Source organism: Acipenser ruthenus, chromosome 12, assembly GCF_902713425.1.
Source record: "Acipenser ruthenus chromosome 12, fAciRut3.2 maternal haplotype, whole genome shotgun sequence".
NCBI lineage: Eukaryota > Metazoa > Chordata > Actinopteri > Acipenseriformes > Acipenseridae > Acipenser > Acipenser ruthenus.
Genome location: NC_081200.1, coordinates 13,351,751 through 13,364,470, shown reverse-complemented (window position 1 = coordinate 13,364,470; position 12,720 = coordinate 13,351,751). Strand labels below are relative to the sequence as shown.

General features: G+C 37.7%; 1 protein-coding gene across 5 annotated transcripts in view; it reads right to left on the bottom strand.

The window, feature by feature from the left end:
• The window catches only part of LOC117417358 (fibronectin type III domain-containing protein 3B-like), a 247,917-nt gene extending 235,802 nt beyond the window's left edge, over nt 1-12,115 (bottom strand). For 3 of the 5 annotated variants that reach the window (XM_034029464.3, XM_059034586.1, XM_059034587.1), the window contains exon 1: nt 11,993-12,109. The gene's annotated coding sequence lies outside the window, so the exon portion shown is untranslated. Of the gene's footprint in view, nt 1-10,548; nt 10,946-11,992 lie in introns of those variants that run through there. The other 2 variants (XM_034029463.3, XM_059034585.1) reach the window with 2 other exon arrangements.
• Between the last annotated feature and the right edge of the window lie 605 nt (nt 12,116-12,720).

Below are 12,720 nucleotides of genomic sequence, written 5' to 3'. Positions count from 1 at the left end.
TACAGGTGCTGTTTGAAGAGGTGAGTCTTAAGGAGGCGCCGGAATGTGGTCAGGGACTGGGCAGTCCTGACATCTGTAGGAAGGTCGTTCCACCACTGCGGAGCAAGGGTGGAGAAGGAGCGGGCTCGGGAGGCAGGGGAGCGTAGCGGAGGTAGAGCCAGTCTTCTAGTGCAGGCGGAGCGGAGAGGTCGAGTGGGGGTGTAGGGAGAGATGAGGGTCTGGAGGTAGCTGGGTGCAGTCTGATCAAGGCATCTGTAGGCTAGTACAAGAGTCTTGAACTGGATGCGAGCGGTGATCGGGAGCCAGTGGAGCGAGCGGAGTAGTGGAGTAGCGTGGGCGAAGCGAGGTAGAGAGAACACCAGGCGAGCAGCAGAGTTCTGGATGAGCTGGAGCGGACGGGTGGCGGACGCAGGGAGGCCAGCCAGGAGGGAGTTGCAGTAGTCTAGACGGGAGAGTACCAGGGCCTGGACCAGGAGCTGGGTAGCATAGTTGGTGAGGAAGGGTCGGATTCTTCGGATGTTGTTCAGGAAGAATCTGCAAGTGCGTGCCAGTTCGGCCCTTTGTTTCCGATGCCCTTTGAAAAAGGTACCTTTAAAAAATCTTCGCATGTCTAGACATGTGTTAAGAGTCGTGCTTTGCACCTCTGACCTGTCTGGAAGAAAAGGGTAACCCAAACACAGACAAGGCAACACGATTTTATCGCATCAGCAAAAAGTCTAGATGTGGATTCTTGGGATGTAAGCAATCCTGTGTGAGTTCTACTTCTTAACCACTTTTGTTTACACACAACACACCACAGCAGGAGGGTCAAGACGGTCTGTATTACTTAGAGCTTGCAAGCTACACTCTTAGTTGATATTTATACTGGAAAAGAAATGTTGCTGAAAACGTCCAAATTATTCTTTTCCCAGGCTCTGTTTAAGAGACCTCGGGGATGTACAATTGTGAGTGAGTAAGCTTGTCTGCTGACAGGCTGGAAAGGTGGAGTGTATATATAGTTTGCACTGATGTACATTGCTGATACATTTAGTGACAGTTAAGACATAGCCTTGTGCCATGACCTTAGCAAGCTTCACACATTTCAATGCCCCGATTACATCCGTTCCCAGTCCCAATGTGCAATGGCAGGCGAGATACAAGACATTACTGTACTGTCCCATGTAATCTTGCAATCAAGTTGGCATTCATTCTCTCAGAATACTGTACCATGATGTAATCTTCTAACCATCTATGGTCTTTTGAAATGCTAATTTTATTTTACTTCAGATAAAGCTTTAAGCTTGTGTTCATTGTATCTGTCAAATACAGGGAAGAACAAACCCTAGGTACCCTTTCCGGGGGATATCAAATCAAATAAAATTGCACAACACTGCCAAAGTATTCGGTTTTGCCAATCTTTGCCAAGATTTATACAATATATTATAGTTTCAGTTGTGCCATATGTGTCCTTCTCAAACACTCTGTATTAAGTATTCTCTGTACGACGTAGTGTCTCCATTTTTAAAGTATATTTTTCTTTGATAATACTGACATTTAAAACTTGCCAAATAGCTTAGAGAGATTATTCAATTGACTAATCAGTGCAATGTGTTTTTAAATATGGGTTTAGGTATTCCATCTAAACTGTCAAAATAATTTTTAGTGCAAATAATGTTAAGTTTACTGAAGCCTTATGTTAATACTTTCACACTACAGCTTTGGATATATCTAGAGAACTGCCTGCCCAACTGCCTTTCTGTATGTCAACTCATTTTACAGTTCACATAGCTACAGAAGCACGTGTCGAATGTGATGAAACATGCTAAGGACTTTCTTTACCACAAGGTTGAATCTATTCATGGGATATATATATATATATACAGAGAGAGAGAGAGAGAGAGAGAGAGAGAGAGAGAGAGAGAGAGAGAGAGAGAGAGAGAGAGAGAGAGAGAGAGAGAGAGAGAGAGAGAGAGAGATACAACTGTGATGAAACTGTGATGAAACTTACAAAGGACATTATTTTGTAGAAGTTATTAAGAGAATCAGAATCTAGGGTATTATGGAGGTACTCCCTGTGCGTGTGTGTGTTTGCGTGTGTGCGTGAAACTTACATACAGTAGATTGTTTTTCATGTTACTGAAATTTTGAATTCACAGCATGGTAGAAGATAACATGCTTGTTATGGAATATTATTATTGTTGCTGAGTAAACTCTTCCAAGAAAACTACTCTGTATATTCTGATTCAATTTCCAAAAAAAACAAAAATTACAGTAATCTGAACTCATGCGCACTGATAGAATTTCAAAATAACCTTTCCTGTTATTAATGGACTGGAGAGCAAAATAACTATTTACAAGTTGTTTTAGGAAAGACTAGAACAATAAAACCACTTGTCCCTTGGCTAGTGGTTTTAGGAAATACTGTACGTGCAGTCCTGCAACATATTCTTCATACCAGCGCAAGTCATCCGCAATACAACAATATCATCAAACTGTCCAGTCAGCCAGGTATTGCACAGACAGCTTAGCTTGCTCCCGCTAAAATGTCCCACATGGCTGAATGCCCTCAAAGAGGGCAGCTCAGTTTAAACAAACATAACGACTTCCTCCCCACTGCACAGAAAGCATTTAAACAGGCTGTGTCCCTTCTACCAGGGTCATTCAGGGAAAGTTATGGAACTGGCAACACTGCCAACAGTACTCCAACTTTGTGGATCCCATGCAAAGAAATGCACTGTTGTACTCATGGGTGCTATGGCTAGAACAACATTTAAGCACATCATACAATACACGTTTAGAGTTGCAGTGTAAAATAACATCTTAATAGCTGATAATATACACATGCTTTGATTTCCTCAATTACATTCTGTATTAAACAGAAGGGTTAGCATGCATTTACGTACCGGTAAATTACTGAATGTGTTCAACTTATTTGCAGTTACTGTGGTCCTATTGGCAGAATAATACACAAAAAGAAGGGTTTTAATCCTGCATTCCTTGGCTCCACAGCAATCCTATGGAGAAGTACTCTGTAATTAAGGCCAGTCCAAGCCATATCTCTGTGCACAGCTGCAGTTTTAAGTGTCGCTATACTTCCTGCCAGCGGCAACCTACAAATCCTGTGTGCCCCAGATGCACTGTTATTTGTAGGACATTGGGTCTCTCTGTATTGAGCCAGGTAAACAGCTGCTGATTACACAGCACAGGGATATAGAAAGGCAAATGTTCAGAATACTCTGTTTAAATGAGCTAATATTCCACTAACAATCTGCAAGATAGTAATTCCACACATCTTCTTTGGAATAATCATATTCTTCTAGCCTTAATCTGAATATGTGGCCTATTGTACTCTAGATGTTTGTTTGTTTTGCCACTAAAAGGACAGTTTTGACAGGGTGCTAATAAAGCAGTTGTTAGTCAAAGCATGATACAGAAGTCAGGCTACATGGTGCACATATGTTTTTGACAATTATTTGGGGAACAAATAATGCAGTTGTGTAACAAAGTATTAAAACAAAGCTTATTTGCAGCTAACCTGGATGCAGAGTGTACATGGGCCAAACCCCAGTGAAATCCAATGGGGCTTCTTACAGTAGAGTGGGCTTCCTAAAAAGGAAGTCATTAGCTGACAGAGCTTTCTCAAGTCACCATTTAAGTGACTGCACCATGCTGTAAAGGAAACCAACAAAACATAAGTGGTTTTGTATAGAAGTAACATCTCCTCTTATGGCCCCCACCCCCACAGTCACTAATCCTGCGAGTCTTAACAATAGACATCTCTGCAGATGTCTAACCCTACAAAATATAAGAAAAAGAAAATATGTAATAGAAAACTGAAAATCTTTTTATATATCTTGCTTTTTATGATGTGGACTTTTCTCTTAAAATGTATTCTGTGAAAAGAAATATATATTTTGGTGGATGTTTTTACTGGTCTTTTGAATTTCATACTGTGAAAAAACATAAGAGAAAAAAACTATGGAAAATTCCAACAGGAATTAAAAAACTTTTTGAGAGTCGTTTTTATAGGAATTTGCCTTTAGACTGAAGTAAGCATAGAGTCTGGCTGTCTTATTTGCATTGAGGTTTGTAATATATATGTATCTCCCTCAACACTTTTCAGGGTGTCCCACTGAGTAATAAAAAACACACAAAGGCCACATGAAGAAATGGCTTAAAAAGCCATTAAAAGAAGGTCAAAAGAAAGGCAATGTGATCCAGGGATCACCTGTCTGTCACGGAATCCACAGACAGGGCAACATTCAAACTAGAGATTCATGTCTGGAAAACTATGCTTTTTTACACTTTGCTATGCTGTTACTACAGTGAGTTTTTATAAGGGCAATGACAATCATGTCAGATGTATCCCCTCCACAATCACAGGCTAACAAAGAGGCCTACAGGTAAGCTGCTTAGCAACCCTTGCTATCTTTGAGTAAGATTTCAGTTTCAAATGAACGTTGACCATCAGAAAGTTAGTCACATTAGTGGGGCCTGCTACTTTAAAAAATAAATAAATAAATACATTTAAAAATAAATAAATAAATAAATAAAAAGAGAGGTGGACAAAAAAAAGCTGTGGTCTTGTTTAAGCAGCCATTGTGCCAGGTGTGGCCAGTTAACAGTGTTCGCTTGCTCGCCAAACCCCAACTCTCTTATTAATGAATTGTGCTTCCCTTCTTCTGGGTGATGTGCGTTTCATTTCCCCTTCTCACGTGACATTGGCACATCAACAATGCCGTTCATCCCACCTGTTTAATGGGCTGAACCCAGGCTGTGCTCATTCAGAAATGCGAGCGCCCAAATCCGCCGTGCACATGCGCAGTGGCAGCCAGCCGTCAGCCAGGACTGGCTATTATTGGCTTAAAAATGTCTGGATGAAGCGCAGCCAGTTAGCAAACACGGTAATCAGGCAATCAGCGTGCATGTGCCAAGACAACAAAGGCTATAAATATGAGCAGCACGACTTTGTCTCTCGTCTCTACTTGCATGGTGCGTTACTTTGCGGAAAGACAGAAAACGTGTAAGCTGTTTAAATATGAAAATAAAATGCACAAGTCTAATTATCTTTGTCTAACTTCGTCTAACTTGAAATTAATGTTATTTGTCTCATTTGTTCAACTTCAGCAGTGCTTTAACTTAAGCTCAGTAATGTCTTGCTGTGTTCGGCAATTTTTCTTCATTTTTTTTTTTGTTAATTTACTGACCACTACTGGCTGTTTGGGGTAATCAGTTATTAAATATACTATACAGTATATTTGTATTTTAATATTATTTATATAATATTTTATATTATTGTGACCTCCATTAAGGTCTTATTTCTTCCTGTTCTTGGTCTTTGAACTTGGGATTGATTGAGATTCAGGGGAAACTTAAATTTAAATAAATACAAATATAAACATTTAAATTCCACAGTGAATTCGGTGTGTTTAATATATTTGTCTTATTTCAACATCTCACTTTACATATATATATATATGTAAAAATCTTGTTGATAGCCTAGTCAGGCATTTGTTTTCCTAGGTGTTTTTAAATTACTATTTTTTTACTGCTTGTTTGTAGCTGATCAGTCTTTTATTAGGTCCTGAAAATAAAATAAAAAATCTACTTCATTGTTAATTACAGTGGGGTTTTTTTTGTTTGTTTTTTTCCCTTTGGCCTTAATTGTGACTTTCATTTCAGGTCTTATTTTTTCCTGTGTTTGGTCTTTGAACTTGGGATTGATTTAGATTCAGGGACAACTTAAATTTAAATAACAAAGTAATCGAAAAATGTTCCACGATAAGACATTGCAGAGCAAACTTTTTGTATCGCTTCCAACAAGAAACAGATCAACCAGACAGTGCTTCTACCACTGAGGTTGACCCCCTGGACCCCACCCACCCACACCCCACACCCTCACCTGCATCTCAAGTGTGAACACCCACAAATTTTGGCCACCAGCCGCCACTGCATTGTGCTATTCAAGTTACACAATATTGAAAACAGTTAAAAAATGTCTGAGGCAGCAACACCAGATCCTCACTAACTGCGATGCATAAAGTTCAGAAAAGTAATTAAAACCAACTGAAGTCGCCCGGCCTGTGCTATCTCCCACGCTATTATCAAATGCTTCTGAACCGAGCGAATGAACATACCCAGCTGGGTACCACACCATGTCTGTTACTCAAACTTTCTGACATGCTTTCATACCACAGTCCATCACCCTCCTCCTTGAGCAGGGAAGGGATGGGGCAGAAAATGATTTCACAACTCTCGCACAGCCCTTTTAGGGCCTGGAAGTCATGTGATGAGTGTTAAAGGTGCAGTACCCCTTTAAAATAGTTTTTATGTGTTAAAGAAGAAAACAAAATTATTGGTATAAAGTGTAACAAAAATATCTGTTTTGCTTCCAGATCTATTACAGAGCTTTAAATATGTCATTACTGTATCTACATTACTGCTAAAACTATTGGGGAATATAAACAGACTAACTGTAACTGGTCAACAAGGTTTGCTTTCTGTTAATCTGTAGAAAATTGTACAAATAGTGAGCGACAGCATTCTCAAATGAACACCAGACTCGATTTCTTTTTTCTTTTTTTTCTTTTTTAATTGCTCTTCAATTGACAGGCTTTCTCCCAGAGCCTTCATAACAAAGATCAATACAACTTGTAAAAGTTACACAATAGGCTGCTTATGAATGTCACCCCCATGACTGTGAGAAGGGGATTGCTATAAAGATATAGGATCCTGCTCCAGACGGGGTTCTATTGCTGGTGAAAGATTCGCTAAAAAGACACACTGTGGTAGCTTGTCTTTACGAAGGGGCTAGCATTCCTGAGAAGATGTGACCACTCACCCTGATAATCCACTTGCTATAAGGGATGACAATGGATCACCAATAAGATGTTAAGGATAGGATTAGCCGTGACGCTCCATATACAAAAAGTATAACAAAGGTGTTTTTTTTTGGTGATCCTATTAAAAGATATATCCAAAAAAACAAAAGATGTTAAGAAACCATAATCATATTACATTTTTATTCAGACCAAGGTAAGGGTAGGCTATAAATGCTACCTGGTCAAGTGTTGCCACCCAAATGCATCGTGTTAAGATGGAAATAAGAATATTTTCTATAATAAGACTATACAGTCTACTGTAATATATTATTTTACATCATATAATGAACAAGGGTTCAAAATTAAGTAATACGCTTGTCAAGGTTGTGCCAAGAAGTGTTCTAGCAGGAGAAAGTGCACACCCTGGAGTGGCTTATAGTGATTACTACATGGTTCAATGTTTCATTTTTTAAATGTTTGAATCATTTTTACTGAATGTATGCTTTCGTCCGTGCAAAACAGTCTCTGTGCTTTAGCTAAAGAATATTCAGCTGGAAGAATGAATTACTGCTGAATGAATGTTCGGTAGAATTTATTATTACAGTATTTTATACTGCACAAAACTAATGACTTACATTTGTGTGCAACTGCAAACTGATGTTTGACAGTATGTCCTTCAATACCATGACTGCAATGTGCCGTTAACGGTAATGTTTAACCTGAAATTATATTGTTTTATGAGCATATATTTTTATGTATTTATTTTTTATACCAAAAATAAAGTTTTTTTTTCATTGAAAATGTACTTTTTATTTAAATTATTATTTATTTCTTAGCAGACGCCCTTATCCAGGGCGACTTACAATTGTTACAAGATATCACATTATTTTTTACATACAATTACCCATTTATACAGTTGTTGTTTTTTTTGTTTTACTGGAGCAATCTAGGTAAAGTACCTTGTTCAAGGGTACAGCAGCAGTGTCCTCCACCTGGGATTGAACCCACAAGCCTCCGGTCAAAAGTCCAAAGCCCTAACCACTACTCCACACTGCTGCCCAAATGTAGATTCACAGCCTTACAACAGGCTGTGACAGTGCATTCAACCCTACTTGCCAGCTTCAGAAAAGCTGCCTGTTGCATAGACACTGCTGTTTAAAATGAATGTTAATTGTTTCAGTTGTCAATAAGAGAACTTAACTGCCCTGCTGGTGAGGTCACATTGCCATGAATATTTCTATGACTCAGTTACAGTGGTGACACTTGTAATACAGACGGCATGGTGTCATTTGGCCAAAATCTGATAATGGAAAATATACATATTCCTTCAAATGTAATCAGCTGTTTTGTATATTACAAATGAATAGTGGGCAGTGACATATTGGGAAAAGGGCCATTGTGAGTATCTTATGTAGGGAAATGATTAACCAGCAAAGAATGTATTCAAACTCAATGCTGAGTAACATCACTACCTGCAGAAGGGTCTCCGGGTTTTCAAAGTTTAACTCCAGTCTTCTATTAACTCTGGTTTTGTTTTAAAGGAAAACACATTTGGATAATTTCTCTTAAGTGCTCTCAAGTTTCTTTTTTCCCATTTTGTAACTTTTAGCATTTGTAACGTGGCATTTCTCCATTAAAAAAAAAAGTTAATTTAAAAAAGTTAATTTAAAAAGTTGTGTTGTATTACTACGGTAATACAACACTTAGAAAATATTAATCTCCGTTTCCAATGAGTGATATAGAAGCTCTGGCTATCATGCCATTGCTAACTTGTTTACCCAGAGAGAAAGGATGTGGTTTACAGAACCATTGTGTAAGCCACTACCAGCAGCAGTTGCTGTATGTACTGCTGTGATTTAGAAAGCAATGCTGTATAATTTCCAGGGGTAAAAAAAAAGGTTGAAACATTGTGGCAGTGAAATGTTTAATATGTACTGGACACCACCTGTTATGGAACTTTGAGAGAATAACAGAATACAGCAGTGTACCAACTGTAAAGACACTATGTCAATGCATGTGGTCTGTATCGTTGATGTGGTTAAAGCAATGCGGCCGTGAAAGGGTTAATTTCTATTGTACAACATCAATATGGCGGCCATCTTAAGCCCCTTTCACACTGGCACTCCTAACCGGGTTCTGGCTACCCGGGTCACAATCCCGCGTAGTGTGAAACCATGTACCTGGGTCGTACCCGGGTTGACCCGGGTCGCAGCGACCCACCTCTGGATGTGGGTTAACACTCTTTGACTCGGGTCAAGCGAGACAAAATGCATGATGGCCGTTCATAAGCTGACAAAATAACAAACTGCCACGCCTTATAACAAACAGCCACGCTTTATAACAAACAGCCACGCCTTATAACAAACAGCCAAGGTTTTCACTTCCGCAAGGAACATTTCTGTTTATCTGGTTAGCCATATTTTTGTTGATTGACACACCATGAGCCAGATTGCAGCAGGGATGAAGAAACATTTGCTCTAATCAACATTTGGGCCAATAATCCAATCCAGAGATGCATGTATCATTTTTAGGCTTCATCTCGTATTTTTTATTGAGGCAACATAAAAGCATCTGAAGGGCTATATTTGCAGAATTAACAGTTGCATTTAGACTTTTGCGGTTAACAAAATTAGCGTAAGTTATCATAACAATATAGTTAAAGAGAAAATTAAAATAACAGGTAGATAGATGTCAATTAAAAATGCTCCAAAACAGCCTGTCCTCAAATGAGGACAATGGCACTTAATGGGTTAATACACCATATTACCGCAGATGAAGGCACTAGCAGAAACATTTGTCGACTTGACTTGAAATAAAGCACCCCCATGAGGGGAGCTTGCCTGAATGTTTGAAGTTATGGATGATGAGTGACTGGACATTACTACAGCTTTAGCTGTTGTTGTGACGATGTTGGTGTGTCATCAAATCTCACACCTTTGTATTGCATTTTGCAAACAGCCAGTAGTTTAGCAAATCCATCAGAGACATAGCAATTCTAGACACAGTTCCAAAAAACCTGTAATACAGATCGACTCAATAACTCATCTTTAATCATGTGAGACACTTCAAGCATGTAGCTACTACAAGTTCCAACAAAGTGACAGATTCCTGTTACACTATGCATTTAAAGCAGATGCAAGTCAAAACAATGCAAACAAAAACTAACGATTTTTCTCTCAATTTCAAAAATAATCCATAATAACAAAAATACTTAAATATACATTTGCAAAACTAGAAGTAACAAAGCCTAGTTGGTAAACGTTTCACAATAAAAGTACAATGGTGTGCATTGCAATAAATACTATAAATGCCCTATTAATAATAATAATTATTATTATTATTATTATTATTATTATTATTATTATTATTATTATTATTATTATTATTATTATTTAGAGAATGTAAGCAAAGTCAGTAGAAATATCGTGAACTGATTTTCAGAACAGGTAAAATTGCCCTTAAATGACAAATACGGTTTATTAATAATTCAAATCACGACACCACACTGAGTTGGAAGGTACATCGTACTTGGACAAATATACGTCTGTATCAACAGAAGTAGACTTCGGTATAATTTGGGTTTACAAACAGCTCTTAATGACTTGCAAGCACCATATATTGGTAGGACATTCTCACATTCTCATTCTCAGGTCTTCATCAACCACTTATCTCAAACTATAATCATACACATGGTATACAGTTTGAAATACTTCTTCAAAACTGTTTTTTTTAACTGACATTTACTAACCTATACGTAGTGCAGAACTGTGTTTTGTTTGACGTCCCGTGAGAAAACAGATTTTATCAAAATGAGTTTTCAGATGCATAAATCTGGAAACCTGTACAAAAAAAAAAAGTTTGTGCAAAACAAACTTTCAACGACTATATTTCTCTCTCTCTATGAAGTGGAATTTCAACTGACGTCACGTTCCAGGATCATATTTCGACCGAGTAACGATTCTCTGCTTCTTTTTCTCCAATGAGCCCCCTGGATCCAGACATTTGTGTGTGCCTTATACCTAGCTCGAGGCTATGGATTCCTGGAGAAACCGCCTCACCTGAGCACATCTGGAAAGACGCGCCCTCCAAAAAACGAATGCAATTGTACATTATTGCCCGTTAAACAAGTTATCCTCCCTGGCAAAGACGTTGAGCCTTCCACATTGCACACTTGGAATACTTGTAGCGGCCACTCAAGGCGACAGAAAGTAAGCATTCAGCAAAAAGCAGACAAACCCGATACAATTCCATTAACGCAATATGCATAGTCGAGTCCGTGTTAAAAACAGCTAAATACACCCTTTGTTATTTATTTAATACACTGAACAGTGACCACGAACCTCAGACTTACCAGACACAACAGAAACGTCGTTCTTTTCTACTGTAACCAGACCTAGGCTCTCTGGAATACTAGGATATGATGGAGTGAGAGACTATTCTAGCTAGTAACCTGAACGTTTAGTGCTTCCAAATTTTGATGGTGTCCCCTTAAAATTACTATCGCAAACATTGTAGTTATTTCAAAAAAGTTACTTCTTGTTGTTCTTCATTAGAAAATATTGTTACATAGTGTATCGTACAATGTTTGAAAAATGTAACTGTACTCTTAATTATAATTAGCTTCCACTTTCATAATTTCTTATCACGCCTAACGAATGCAGACATTTTCCAACATTGTTCTTACAGTGGGTATAACTGTTAAAACGCATGTCGCAATCCTGCAGCCCAGCTGACCACATTTTTAAATGTAAAAAAGACATTTTCAAAACAACAAAAAAGAATAACGAAATAATGTAACAAAGCTCTGTGCACATTGCATTTGTAACACCGTCTTTTTTAATACAATATAATTTGACTTGCACCCAGATTCTCTGCGCCACTGTCGTTCTGCAGACACAAAATCATTTTTTTCAAAACAAGCACTTTAAAAACAGAAAAACACAAAACGCAAACTAGGTTTCGTTTTCGACATGAACTAAGTTACTGCTGTATGTAAATCTCTCTTTCTTTCCTTTCTGCCCTACCAGCGTCTTATATTTTCCAGACAGCAAAATTCCAACTTTGTAACTTTAATTACGTAAATTAAAGTAATATATATATATATATATATATATATATATATATATATATATATATATATATATATATATATATATATAATTGCAATAACAATATAAATGATATTGACTGACATTTTTCTTACCTTGCTGCAATAAAATAGTCTTCAAAGGACAGCAGATCTCCACTTTTTTCCTCCAGATTTAAGATTTGGGCAAATCCCAGTCAGTTGGCTACAGTGTCAGGGGGGTTTGGGGATTCCGCCATGTCAGTGATGTCTTAACGCACATGTGAGCGGAGACCGGCCCACAAATACCGTATTACATGGAGTAAAAACTTGTTCATAATATATTGTACATAGTGTAACAGAATATTTGATTTAAACAATATCGCAAATGCTATTTCTCTAATAATATTAATATTAACACAGACAGTAACTGCGTTTACAAATTATTTATAAATGTTTTAATAAACTATTATATAATTAGCGACATTTCAATACTATTTTTAAAAACTATATCAAACATTAGTCATGCAACTCATTTTCATCCCATTATTACTCTTAAATACAGCAAAATATTAGAAGCTTTCCAAGCAAGTTAGTTGCTGTAAAGTTAATATTGTGACATATACAATGATGGTAGGACAGCACTGTGTATGGTATAGCTTTCTTGTATATGTAATAATTACCATGTGTTGTGCATGTACAGTACACTGTAAACCCTGATAAATCAACATGATAAAACCTGTGCTGGATAGTCAAGTTAGTTTGAACATTTTTATTTCATTTAAACAATAGAAAGTTAGCTGAGGCAATCAACCACCTATTTAATTAGCTGCCAAAGCGGTACTTCTGCCTATA